This window comes from Chiloscyllium plagiosum, unplaced genomic scaffold (assembly GCF_037043375.1).
Source record: "Chiloscyllium plagiosum isolate Xiang-an unplaced genomic scaffold, Cpla_swu_hap1 HiC_scaffold_31, whole genome shotgun sequence".
Taxonomy (NCBI): domain Eukaryota; kingdom Metazoa; phylum Chordata; class Chondrichthyes; order Orectolobiformes; family Hemiscylliidae; genus Chiloscyllium; species Chiloscyllium plagiosum.
The window spans coordinates 54497008-54511169 of NW_028270169.1; positions in this window are offsets into that span (position 1 = coordinate 54497008).

Consider the following 14162-nt stretch of genomic DNA (forward strand, 5'->3'; position numbering starts at 1 on the left):
TCTCCAGGCTCACCACTCTCTGGATGAAGACATTTCTTATCATCTCAGTCCTATAGGATTTACCTTGTATCTTTAGACTGTGACCCTTGGTTCTGAACTACCCAGTCATCAGGAAACATCCTTCCTGGATTTATCCTGTCCAATCCCATTAGAATTTTACAGGTTTCTGTAAGACCTCCCCCCCTAAATTCTTCCAAACTTCAGTGAATATTGGCCTAATCAATTCAATCTCTCTTCATGCATCATTCCTCAGATAAGGACACCAAAACTGCACACAATATTTCAGGTATGGTCTCACTGAAGCCCTGCTGAATTACAGCAAAACATCCCTGCTCCTGTACATGAATCCTCCTGCTATGAAGGCCAACATACCATTTGCCTTCTTCATTGCCTTCTGAACCTGCATGCTTATTCAGTGACTGGTGTACACTGACACTCCGTTCCAGCATCCCAGTGCTTGACCCTCTCCTAGCTTCCTGGTAACCAGAACTGAACATAATATTCCTGGTTCTGATGAAGAGTCATGCAGCACTTGAAACAGTAACAATGCTTTCTCTCCACAGATACTGCCAGACCGGCTGAGTTTCTCCAGCAATTTCTATTTTGATAATATTCATGGTGTGACCATAATGAATTTAAACATTTGTTCCTCAAACTTGTATTCTATTGTTTGCACCTCCCCCTTTACCAAGCTATCACCATTCAGATAATAATCTACCTTCCTTTTGGTCACATCCCTCACTCCGTGCAGCAATGAGTGGGGTTGCTAGCTGAGGCACTCAGGGCTCTTTCTTAACCTTCCTCTGCCTCAGCGGTTTGCCCATCCATTTCAGGTGCACTTCTTGTATGAATGTTTTAGCCATACAGTGCTGCAAGTTTAATAAATAACCACACACTAAAAAGTCAATCCTATCAGTCTGTAACATCGCCGTGATCTCGGTAAGTCAATACTCAAGAACTTGACCCTACACACGTGTACAATTGCTGTGCCAACTAACAGTGCCATTGGCATAAATGCAGCCATACGAGGCTGTTGAAGATATAATTAAATGTGACTTAAACTTAAACTGTTGCATTGCCAACCATGTTTAAAAGGGTACAGGTTCATGCTTGTGAATGGCAATTTTATACTAAGAGCAAAAAGATCTTCATACAGAGAATGATCAACCTATAGTGTCAATTTTCAGAAACAAAAATAGAAATTACTGGAGAAAAACTGTGGAGAGAAATCAGAGTTAATATTTCAGGTCGAATGATTCTTTTTCAGAACTGTGTAAATTTTCAGTTGGGAGAGTAAACATTTGGAATTATTTAAGGAAAGGATGCTGCACTGAAATGTTAGGAATCTTTATTGATGGATGAATTAAGATCAGTTGATGAATTTTCTCATCCTTAGCTCTCTTGTGCACAAATAATAACACAACCTAATTCATCAGCCACTGATCATGTTTCTGCATGCTATATCTTGCGATGCAAATTTTACAGCAAAATTTTCACTTTTAAGGTAATGGTTTTACGTACAATCATAGACATGTACAACATGGAAACAGACCCTTTGGTCCAACCTGTCCATGCCATCCAGATACCCTAAATTAATCTAGTCCCATTTGCCAGCATTTGGCCCATATGCCTCTCTCTAAACCTTTCTCATTCATATACCCATCCAGATGCCTTTTAAATGTTGTAATTCTACCAGCCTCCACCAGTTCCTCTGGCAGCTCATTCCATACACGCATCACCCTCTGTGTGAAAAAGATGCCCCTTGGGCCGTTTTAAATCTTTCCCCTCTCACCTTAAACCTATGCCCTCTGGTTTTGGACTCCCCTACCCTGGGAAAAAAGACCTTGGCTATTCACCCTATCCATGCCCTCATGATTTTATAAACCTCTATAATGTCATGAAGTACTTCACATTGCTTCTGGGAAATGTCCTTTTGCTATTAAAAGGCTGCATACATGCCCTTGCTGCTTACAAACTCCTGTTCAGTTGTAGGTGCTGGTTCAACAATAACTTAATTCAGTTTGTCACATTTTATGTAAATGCACATACTAACCACTAAAGTGAAACTCTTCTATGCTCTGAAAACAAAAAATGCTGGAGATCACATTGGGTCAGGTAACATCCATGGAGAGAAAGCAAGCTAACATTTCAAACCTGGATTACTCTTCATCAGAGCTCCCACATTTCTATGCTTTCTGTGAAACCTGGATTCCACTTACCTTTAAACCCACTCTGCAAAGACTCCCGGGGTCTAGAATCCAATTCCTTATTTAAATAAGACTCCTTCACTAGCTTTGCCTAATGGACAGTGTAAATCTGTTTATTTGTTATGGGTCAGCAGTGAAGATGGGACAAACATGAAAAATACTAATGAAACTCAGCAGGTCTGGAAGCACACACGGAGACAGAAAAATAATGTTAAGGTTTCGAGTCTGGTATTACCCTTCAGACTGGAGTTTTTCCGGGATTCTTCGTTTGTTGCAGGACCACAACATTCACGGTATTTTCTTTTATAGTAGTGGAGATGAGACTGGCTTATGTTTGATTTTATAAAGCCACTTTATAAATATATATAAATAGAAGATTATATGGTATTTTTAATTAACATCATTAAAGGGCAGGGACAAGAAAATTGTTTCCTCTGGTCAGAAAATGCAGAGAAGAGGGCACCACCTTAAAACATGAGGGTGCTTCATCAAAGAGGATTCAGAAGTCACGTCTTCACACAGAGATTGAACACAGAATGTGCAATCTTCCCCAAAATGCTGATGACGCTGAGTCACCTGAACATTTCAAATCAAAATTGAGATTTTCTTTGCTAGTCAAGACTTCTTTAAGCCAATTAATTCAGTTAAGACACAGATCAGTAGTAACCTAGTTGAATAGAGGTTCAGGTTCAAGGTCTGTTCCTCTCTGGGAACAGATTCTCAACTCCTGCTGTGGAGGCTTGCCAGTTAGATGTTAGTGTGAGAAAATCATTTCACAGATACGAACCACATAGACACTTCCTGATTTTTGCTCCCCATCAAGCAATACTCCTCGATTTATCCTTTTCTGTTTTAAGGTCAGGTGAATTGGCTAAGCTAAAGTGCCCATCGTGTTAGGTGCATTAGTCAGGGGTAAATATAGGGTAGGGGAATGGGTCTGGTGTGGACTTATTGGGTTGAAGGGCCTGTTTCCAAACTGTAGGAAATCTGACCTAACCTAATCTAAAGTGAAATCTGGTGTTGATTCAAAGGGCTGAATGGCTTCCTACTGCACTGTAACACTGTGTGAATGTTTAATTGGTACATCAGGCTGCCTTACAGTTCCAAAAAGGGACAATTGTGTCAGTTCCTGCCTGGTGAAATAGGTCAAAGCGCAGTAGGAATGGGGTATGCTGCAGATCAGTGTCACAGCCTCAATGTACAAATGCAACGCACCCACTTCCTTTCCAGTTTTAGAAAAAAGAACCATGTAACCACACCAAAGTGCAGATAGTGTTTGAAACTAAGATTGAGAAATAGTTAAGAACTACATTTTATACAACAGAATCACTTACTTAAGTTCTATTTTATATTAAGTTCCGAATTAAACTACAGAATTTCTAATCTCATATATATATAAAATATATACTTTTATTTTAGTATTTAATATATAAAGAAAAAGGTAATTTAGTTCTATTTTGAGGTGGCGGTTTATCCATCTTGGTCCGTTGAGCTACTAATTATGAATGTAAACCGTGAGCGTCAGTCAAGAGGAGCTGATGGACTGGACCTTTAACTGAAATTGAGTTGTTCAGGGAGGTAGGAGATAAAGAAGATGCTCTCGGATCTGTCACCGCCTCTCCTGAATCACTAAGGTCACACAGCTCATAAAGAGGCCATTCAACCCAAGATGTCTGCACCAGCTATCCGAATAAGCAATTCACTTCAGGTAATTTCCCCACCTTCTCCCTGGAACATTGCACATTCTTCCTTTTCAGATAATAGATTTTGGATGCCTCAACTGAACCTACCTCTACCCACTCACTCGTGCTACTAATATGCATTTAACATTTAATCTTTAATCAGAAAATTCAGATATTTGACTGTGTCACATAGGCATAGACAAGAAGTTAAGCTTTTGGCTGTAATATTACAAAGTTCATGCTTCAAATGATGGTAGGTTGTTAGGAATGCAGCAGGTGATGCATTGTAAAAACAGTGATAACACTGATAAAACACGAATCCTGCAATGGAAAGTGCAGGAAAGGATGTCAGGAGCAGCATCAAGAACTAGGCCAATCTAAAACTGAGGTGTTGACACCTGATGATACTACTATACTGGATTACTTGAGTGCCAAACAGTGGAAGCAGCGTGCAATAGACAGGACTGAGTAATCCCACAACTAACAAATCAGATTTCAGCTTTGCAGTCCTGCGCTGGAATAAGGAATTCCAAAGATTAACAACTCTCTCGAGAAGAAATTCCTTTTCATCTCAATCTCAAATGAGAAAACTCTTACAGAACAACCGCAATTATCCGAACATCAATTATCCAAATTACCCAATTGATCCGAACATCAATTACCCAAACAGGATCTCAAGGTCCTGTTAAAAACGCTATCCATTATCTGAACAATCCATTATCCAAATTCTTAGTAATCCGAAGAAAATACTCCCCACCCGTCTCGTTTGGATAATCAAGGTTGTTCTGTATTTTGAAAGTGTTCCTCCAAATTCTAGATACTCTGAGGGAAATATCTTGTCAGCCCCCTGACAGAATCTTTTATGTTTCAATAAGATTACCTCCAATTTTCTTTGGAGAATCTTCCAAATCTTTTATCATAAGACAACTCTTTCATCTAAGTGAAACTTCTTTGAATTTCTGGAAGTGCAAATACGTTCCTCCTTGAATAAGAGAGATGGAACTAGATCTGTAGGCGTGCTCTCACCAAAGCCCTGTACAGTTGTAGCAACTTGTTTCTGAAGCTCCTCAGAGAAAGGTGAAATGATTGCAATTTATTTTACATGTTCAGGATGTTCAAAAGTACTTCACGATTACATGTGCTGCTGGGAAATGCAGGAACCAACTTGTTCGAAATGATATTGCACAAGCAGTAATGAAGAGAAATAAGTAATCTGTCCAAATGATATCAGGTAATAAAAATCAAACAAGACCAGGTTATAGTCCAACAGGTTTACTTGAAATTCAAGTTTTTGGAGCTCTACTGCTTCCTCAGGCATGTTAGAGAAGTATAAGACTATATATACACCTTACAGTATCATACTGCACCTGAGGAAGGAGCAGAGCATGAAATCTTGCACTTCTGGTCTCCTTCCTATTGGAAAGATGTTGTGAAACTTGAAAGGGTTCAGAAAAGATTTACAAGAATATCGCTGGGGTTGGAGGATTTGAGCTACAGGGAGAGGCTGAACAGGCTGGGGCTATTTTCCCTGGAGCGTCAGAGGCTGAGGGGTGACCTTATAGAGGTTTACAAAATTATGAGGGGCATGGATAGGGTAAATAGGCAAAGTCTTTTCCCTGGGGTCGGGGAGTCCAGAACTAGGGTGAGAGGGGAAAGAGACCTACAGGGCAACTTTTTCACAAAGAGGGTGGTACGGGTATGGAATGAGCTGCCAGAGGAAGTGGTGGAGGCTGGTACAATTGTAACATTTAAGAGGCATTTGTATGTGTGTATGAATAGGAAGGGTTTGGAGGGATGTGGGCTGGGTGCTGGCAGGTGGGACTAGGTTGGGTTGAGATATCTGGTCGGCATTGACGGATTGGACCGCAGGGTCTGTTTCCATGCTGTACATCTCTATGACTAATTTCAAATAAACCTGTTGGACTATAACTTGATCTTGTTTGATTTTTGATCTTGTCTACCCCAATCCAATTCAGGCATCTCCACATCAAGTGATATCAGTTGAGGAGTAAGTATTGGTCAGGTCTCCCCTACAGTTTTTGGAAGAGCCATGGAATCGGTTATATCCAGCTGAGAAGATTGAGCCTCAGCTGAAAGACAGCACTCTGATGGTATTGCAGTCATTCAGAACTGTACCAATATCAGTCCAGGTTATATGCTCAATACTCTGAAATGGATTATGACTCAGAAATATGAGTGTTATCATTGAACTGTGGCTAGCACTTCAATCTACAGCACAATTTCCTGGTGACTGCAAACTACTAAGCTCCCTTCCTTGTAATTTTAATGAAGCCTGCTCATGCTGAAGGATTAGTCCCGACTAGCAATGAAGCATTAAAAATTGAATAAATCATACTTTTTGTCCAACACAAAATGAAAATAGAAAATGGTGAAAAGCACAGAGCGGGTCATTGTGTGGGTTTGTGGAGAGAGGGAAATATGCAGTTAACATTTCAGGTTGGTGACCTTTCTCCATGAACATCAAGCCTATGTTTGTTTTCTCTCTACAGTGCTGCCTGATGGACTGAGTGTTTACGAGCACTTTATGTATTTGGTTATGCGATGGAGCTTTATTGGGATCACAGTGGAACAGTATTGAACATATATTTACTTTTGGGGTCGGAGTGCAAAGATTACAGTGCACAAGAACTCTGGCTGTGATGAGAGGTAGATGTAAGCCTTTGGCTTAGGGTCCCTCTACGGCAACCAAAAGGTTGCCTCATTCCATCTGATGCACCAAGACGTGCACATAAGTGCCCAAGTGTAAACCCAAGATCTTAGAATCTCTACAGGCCATTCAGCTCATACCAACCCTGTGAACAGCACCCCACGCAGACCCACCCCTCTACCCTATCTCTCTAACTCTACAGAGATAGGGTAGATTAGCATTTCCCATGGCTAATCTTTGGACAGTGGGAGGAAACCCATGCAGACACAGGGAGAACATGCAAACTTCTCAGTCGCCTGCGGGTGTAATTGAACCTGGATCTCTGGCACTATGAGCAGCACTGTTAATCGCTGAGCCACCTTATCCTCAGGGGAAATGACAGAATGGATGCTGAGAGGGTGTTTCCCCTTATGAGACAGACTGGAATTAGAGAACACAGTTTATGGATAGATTGGGCTTGTATTCATTAGAGTTTAGAAGAATGAGAGGCTGCCTTATTGTAACATACAAGATTCTTAGTGTGCTTGAGAAGGTAGATGCTGAGAGATTGTTTTCCCTTGTGGGAGCGTCTAGGACCAGACAGCATAATCTCCGAGAAAACAGCCACCTATTTGAGAGAAAGAGAGAGAGCGGAGGACGAATTGTTTTCCTCAGAGGGTAGTGAATCTGTGGAATTCTTTAAGCGAGAGGGCTGTGGAGACTGGGTCATTAAATAGAGGCTGAGGTAGACAAATTAGAATTAGGTTTATTGTCTTATGTCCTCAAGTACAGGAGTACAGTGAAAGGCTTGCAATGTCGCCGGTATAAAGTACTGTACCTAGGTACAAATTTAGACATAAAATAGAGAAATAAAGAAAAAAAAAGTTACACTATCTTGGTGATTCCTTATATATATATTAGAAAATAAGAAATAAAGTTAAAAAGAATGAAATCGAGGGTCATGGGAAAAGATCAGAAAATGAATTTGAGGATTATCAGATCAACCATGATCTCACTGAATACCAGAGCAGACTTGGCAGATTTAATGGCACACTTCTGCAACATCTTAGGGTCCTTCTATGGCAAGTACATCCATTCTTAGATAAACGAACCAAAACTGAACTACAATACTCCAGGTGCAATCTCACCTATGCCCTGTACAATTGAAATAAAACATTTTTAATCATGTACTCTAAAGGGTAACTGGGTGAGAATAAGGCCCCTCAAAGAACAGCAAGGCGGCCTTTGTGTGGAGCCACAGGAGTGTTTCTTCTAATACTGCATCAGTGTTTACTGTGAAAAAGGACATGAAAGATATAGAATGTCGGGAAATAGATGGTGACATCTTGAAAATCGTCCGTATTACAAAGGAGGAAGTGCTGGATGTCTTGAGATGCATAAAAGTGGATAAAGCTCCAGGACCTGACCAGGTGTACCCTAGAACTCTGTGGGAAGTTAGGGAAGTGATTACTGAACCATTGACTGAGATATTTGTAACATCAATAGTTGCAGGTGAGGTGCCGGAAGACTAGAGGTTGGCAAACGTGGTGCCACTGTTTAAGAAAGGTGGTAAGGACAAGCCAGGGAACTATAGACCAGTGAGCCTGATGTCGGTGGTGGGCAAGTTGTTGGAGGGAATCCTGAGGGACAGATTGTACATGTATTTGGAAAGGCAAGGACTGATTAGGGATAATCAACATGGCTTTGTGCGTGGGAAATCATGTCTCACAAACTTGATTGAGTTTTTTGAAGAAATAACTAAGAGGATTGATGAGGGCAGAGCAGTAGATGTGATCTATATGGACTTCAGTAAGGCATTCGACAAGGTTCCCCATGGAAGACTGATTAGCAAGGTTAGATCTCATTGAATACAGGGAGAACTAGCCATTTGGATACAGAACTGGCTCAATAGGAGAAGACAGAGGGTGGTGGTGGAGGGTTATCTTTCAGACTGGAGGCCTGTGACTAGTGGAGTCCACAAGGAGCAGTGCTGGGTCCACTACTTTTCATCATTTATATAAACGATTTGGACGTGAGCATGAGAGGTATAGTTAGTATGTTTGCAGATGACACCAAAATTGGAGATGTAGTGGACAGCGAAGAAAGTTACCTCAGATTACAACGGGATCATGATCAGATGGGCCAATGGACTAAGGAGTGGCAGGTGGAGTTTAATTTAGATAAATGCAAGAAGCTGCATTTTGGGAAAACAAATCTTAACAGGACTTATACATTTAATGCTAGGATCCAAGGGAGTGTTGCTGAACAAAGAGACCTTGGAGTGCAGGTTCATAGCTCCTTGAAAGTGGAGTTGCAGGTAGATAGGATAGTGAAGAAGGTGTTTGGTATGCTTTCCTTTATTGGTCAAAGTATTGAGTACAGGAGTTGGGAGGTCATGTTGTGGCTGTACAGGATATTGGTTAGGCCACTGTTGGAATATTGCGTGCAATTCTGGTCTCCATCCTATTGGAAGAATGTTGTGAAACATAAAGGGGTTCAGAAAAGATTTACAACGATGTTGCCAGAGTTAAAGGATTTGAGCTATAGGGAGAGGTTGAGTAAGCTGGGGTCATTTTCCCCGGAGTATCAGAGGCCGAGGGGGGGACCTTATACAGGTTTATAAATTCATGAGGGGCATGGATAGGGTAAATAGACAAGGTCTTTTCCCTAGGGTGGGGGAGTCTAGAATTAGAGGGCATAGGTTTAGGGTGGAAGGGGATAGATATAAAAGAGACCTGAGGGGCAACATTTTCACTCAGAGGGTGGTACGTATATGGAATGAAGTGGTGGAGGCTGGTACAATTACAGCATTTAAAAGGTATATGAATAGGAAGGGTTTGGAGGGTTTGCTGGCAGGTGGGATTAGATTGGGTTGGGATATCTGGTCGGCATGGACAAGTTGGACCGAAGGGTCTGTTTCTGTGCTGTACATCTACATGACTCTAAAGCCTCTTGCAATAAAGGCAACATACCTTTTGTCTTCCGACTTGCTTTTTGCATACACAGGTTGGCCAAATGCTTGAAACATTAGCAATCTGTGTTTTAGTAACATTGGTTGAGGGATAAATGTTGAGAAATGTGTTGTTGGAAAAGCGCAGCAGGTCAGGCAGCATCCAAGGAGCAGGAGAATCGACGTTTCGGGCATAAACCCTTCTTCAGGAATGAGGAAGGTGTGCCAAGTAGGGAGGAGGGATTTGGGGGAGGGGTGTTGGGAATGCAATAGGTGGAAGGAGGTTAAGGTGAGAGTGATAGGCTGGAGAGGGGGTGAGGACTGAGGGGTCAGGAAGAAAATTGCAGGTCAAGAAGGCGGAGCTGAGTCTGAGGATTGGGACTGAGAAAAGGTGGGGGGAGGGGAAATGAGGAAGCTGGAGAAATCTGCATTCATCCCTTGTGGTTGGAGGGTTCCTAGGCGGAAGATGAAGCGCTCTTCCTCCAGGCGTCGTGTTGCTATGGTCTGGCGATGGAGGAGGCCAAGGACCCTGCATGTCCTTGGCGGAGTGGGAGGGGGAGTTAAAGTTTTCAGCCACGGGGCGGTTGGGTTGGTTGGTGCGTGTGTCCCAGAGGTGTTCTCAGAAACGTTCCGCAAGTAGGCGGCCTGTCTCCCCAATGTAGAGGAGACCACATCGGGTGCAGCGGATGCAGTAAATGATGTGTTTGGAGGTGCAGGTGAATTTGTGACTGATATGGAGGGATCCCTTGGGGCCTTGGAGGGAAGTGAGGGGGGAGGTGTGGGCGCAAGTTTTGCATTTCTTGCGGTTGCAGGGGAAGGTGCCGGGTGTGGAGATTGGGTTGGTTGGGGGTGTGGACCTGACGAGGCAGTTGTGGAGGGAGTGGTCTTTCCGGAACGCTGATAGGGGAGGGGAGGGAAATATATCCCTGGTGGTGGGGTCTGTTTGGAGGTGGCGGAAATGACGAAGGATGATACGATGTATATGGAGGTTGGTGGGGTGGTAGGTGTGGACCAATGGGATTCTGTCCTGGTGGCAATTGGAGGGGCGGGGTTCAAGGGCGGAGGAGCGGAAAGTGGAGGAGATGCGGTGGAGAGCATCATCAACCACATCTGAGGGGAAATTGCAGTCTTTGAATAAGGAGGCCATCTGGGTTGTACGGTATTGGAATTGGTCCTCCTGGGAGTAGATGCAGATCTGGGTCATTGGGTCTGTAATAAATCCTTATTGTGTATAGCTGCAATATCTGAATGAAAAGGTGAACTTTTGGAAAGGAAAATGTGTTTTGTTGGGCAGGGCTGGGGGGGGGCGGGTGCAATATGTCCCTACCCCCGAACCAGCAGGCCCACACTCAAGTCCCACCTGCTCCAGAGGTGCATCATCATGTCTCTGAACAGGCTGATTAGAAAGAAAAAAACAAGATATAAGTAATTTGAGACGTGATAGGTTTAGTGTCAAGAGGAGCACAGATGGGACGGCACAGTGGCAAACACTGGTGCCTCACAGCACCAGGGACCCGCGTTCGAATCCATCCTTGGGTGACTGTCTATATGGAGCTTGCACAGTCTCCCCGTGTCTTTATGGGTTTCCTCTGGGTGGTCCAGTTTCCTCCCACAGTCCAAAGATGTGCAGGTTAGGTGAATTGGCCACGCTAAATTGTCCCATAGTGTTCAGGGATGTCTAGGTTAGGTGCAATAGTCAGGGGTAAATGTAGGGGAATGGGTCTGTGTAGTCACTCTTTGGAGGGTCAGTTTGGGCTGAAGGCCCTGTTTCCACACGGTAAGGATTCTATGGTTTTTCTATTCTATGATGTGTATGTACAGTTCCCACACTCTAAGACTGTGATTTTCTTTGTGTTATGTTTGAGTGTTGTATGCTGATTTATCATTAATCAATTGTTCCATTATTTCTCTAACATCAGGATGATAGGTCGATTAAATAGATCAAGTTCCTTTTGCCTTGTAGTTCTAATGTCATGTCAGATCCATAACATATGACCCCCTGCCAACTCAGTGAAAGCTGGACATCCCCACTACTGCCACGCCCAACAACTGGGTGAAAACAGGACCATTGCCCATTCAGCAGGGACCCCTGTACAGTTGGTGACAATTAGATCGCTGTACATTTAGTGACAGCTGTACCCCTGCCCTCTCGATGACAGTCAGAATCCTGCCCTCCCAGTGACACAGACCTCTGTCCTCTCGGCGACAGTTAGACCCTGTCCTCTTGGTGACAGGCAGACCCTGCCCACATGGTGACAGTCAGACCCCAGCCCACAGGGTGACAGACAGACCCCTTCCCTCAGGGTGACAGACAGACCTTTGTCGTCAGGGTGACAGACAGACCGCTGCCCTCAGGGTGACAGTCAGACCCCTGTCCTCAGGGTGACAGACAGACCCCAGCCCACAGGGTGACAGACAGACCCCTGTCGTCAGGGTGACAGACAAAACCCAGCCCACAGGGTGACAGACAGACCCCTGTTGTCAGGGTGACAGACAGACCCCAGTCCACTGGGTGACAGTCAGACCCCTGTCCTCAGGGTGACAGACAGACCCCATCCCACAGGGTGACAGACAGACCCCTGTCGTCAGGGTGATAGACAAACCCCAGCCCACAGGGTGACAGACAGACCACTGTTGTCAGGGTGACAGACAGACCCCAGCCCTCAGGGTGACAGACAGACCCCTGTCGTCAGGGTGACAGACAGACCCCAGCCCACAGGGTGACAGTCAGACCCCTGTCCTCAGGGTGACAGACAGACCTTAGCCTCAGGGTGACAGACAAACCCCTGTTGTCAGGGTGACAGACTGTCCCCAGCCCTCAGGGTGACAGACAGACCCCTGTCGTCAGGGTGACAGACAGACCCCTGCCCACATGGTGACAGAGAGACCCCTGTCGTCAGGGTGACAGACAGACCCCAGCCCACATGGTGACAGACAGACCTCTGTCGTCAGGGTGACAGACAGACCCCAGCCCTCAGGGTGACAGATAGACCCCAGCCCACAGGGTGGGCTGACAGACCCCTGTTGTCAGGGTGACAGACAAACCCCAGCACACCGGGTGACAGACAGACCCCTGTCGTCAGGGTGACAGACAGAGCCCAGCCCTCAGGGTGACAGATAGACCCCTGTCGTCAGGGTGACAGACAGACCCCAGCCCACATGGTGACAGACAGACCCCTGTCGTCAGGGTGACAGACAGACCCCAGCCCTCAGGGTGACAGATAGACCCCAGCCCTCAGGGTGACAGATAGACCCCAGCCCATAGGGTGGGCTGACAGACCACTGTTGTCAGGGTGACAGACAAACCCCAGCACACAGGGTGACAGAGAGACCCCTGTCGTCAGGGTGACAGACAGACCCCAGCCCACATGGTGACAGACAGACCCCTGTCGTCAGGGTGACAGACAGACCCCAGCCCTCAGGGTGACAGATAGACTCCAGCCCTCAGGGTGACAGATAGACCCCAGCCCATAGGGTGGGCTGACAGACCCCTGTTGTCAGGGTGACAGACAAACCCCAGCACACAGGGTGACAGAGAGACCCCTGTCGTCAGGGTGACAGACAGACCCCAGCCCACATGGTGACAGACAGACCCCTGTCGTCAGGGTGACAGACAGACCCCAGCCCTCAGGGTGACAGACAGACCCCAGCCCTCAGGGTGACAGATAGACCCCAGCCCACAGGGTGGGCTGACAGACCCCTGTTGTCAGGGTGACAGACAAACCCCAGCACACAGGGTGACAGACAGACCCCTGTCGTCAGGGTGACAGACAGACCCCAGCCCACAGGGTGACAGTCAGACCCCTGTCCTCAGGGTGACAGACAGACCTTAGCCTCAGGGTGACAGACAAACCCCTGTCGTCAGGGTGACAGACTGTCCCCAGCCCTCAGGGTGACAGACAGACCCCTGTCGTCAGGGTGACAGACAGACCCCAGCCCACATGGTGACAGAGAGACCCCTGTCATCAGGGTGACAGACAGACCCCAGCCCACATGGTGACAGACAGACCCCTGTCGTCAGGGTGACAGACAGACCCCAGCCCACAGGGTGACAGATAGACCCCAGCCCTCAGGGTGGGCTGACAGACTCCTGTTGTCAGGGTGACAGACCCCAGCCCACAGGGTGACAGTCAGACCCCTGTCCTCAGGGTGACAGACAGACCCCAGCCCACAGGGTGACAGACAAATCCCTGTTGTCAGGGTGACAGACAGACCCCAGCCCACAGGGTGACAGACAAACCCCTGTCGTCAGGGTGACAGACAGACCCCAGCCCACAGGGTGACAGACAGACCCCTGTTGTCAGGGTGACAGACAGACCCCAGCCCACAGGGTGACAGACAAACCCCTGCCCTCAGGGTGACAGACAGACCCCAGCCCACAGGGTGACAGACAAACCCCTGTCGTCAGGGTGACAGACAGACGCCATCCCACAGGATGACAGACAAACCCCTGTCGTCAGGGTGACAGACAGACGCCATCCCACAGGGTGACAGACAAACCCCTGTCGTCAGGGTGACAGACAGACCCCAGCCCACAGGGTGACAGTCAGATCCCTGTCCTCAGGGTGACAGACAGACCCCAGCCCACAGGGTGACAGACAAATCCCTGTCGTCAGGGTGACAGACAGACCCCAGCCCACAGGGTGACAGACAAACCCCTGTCGTCAGGGTGACAG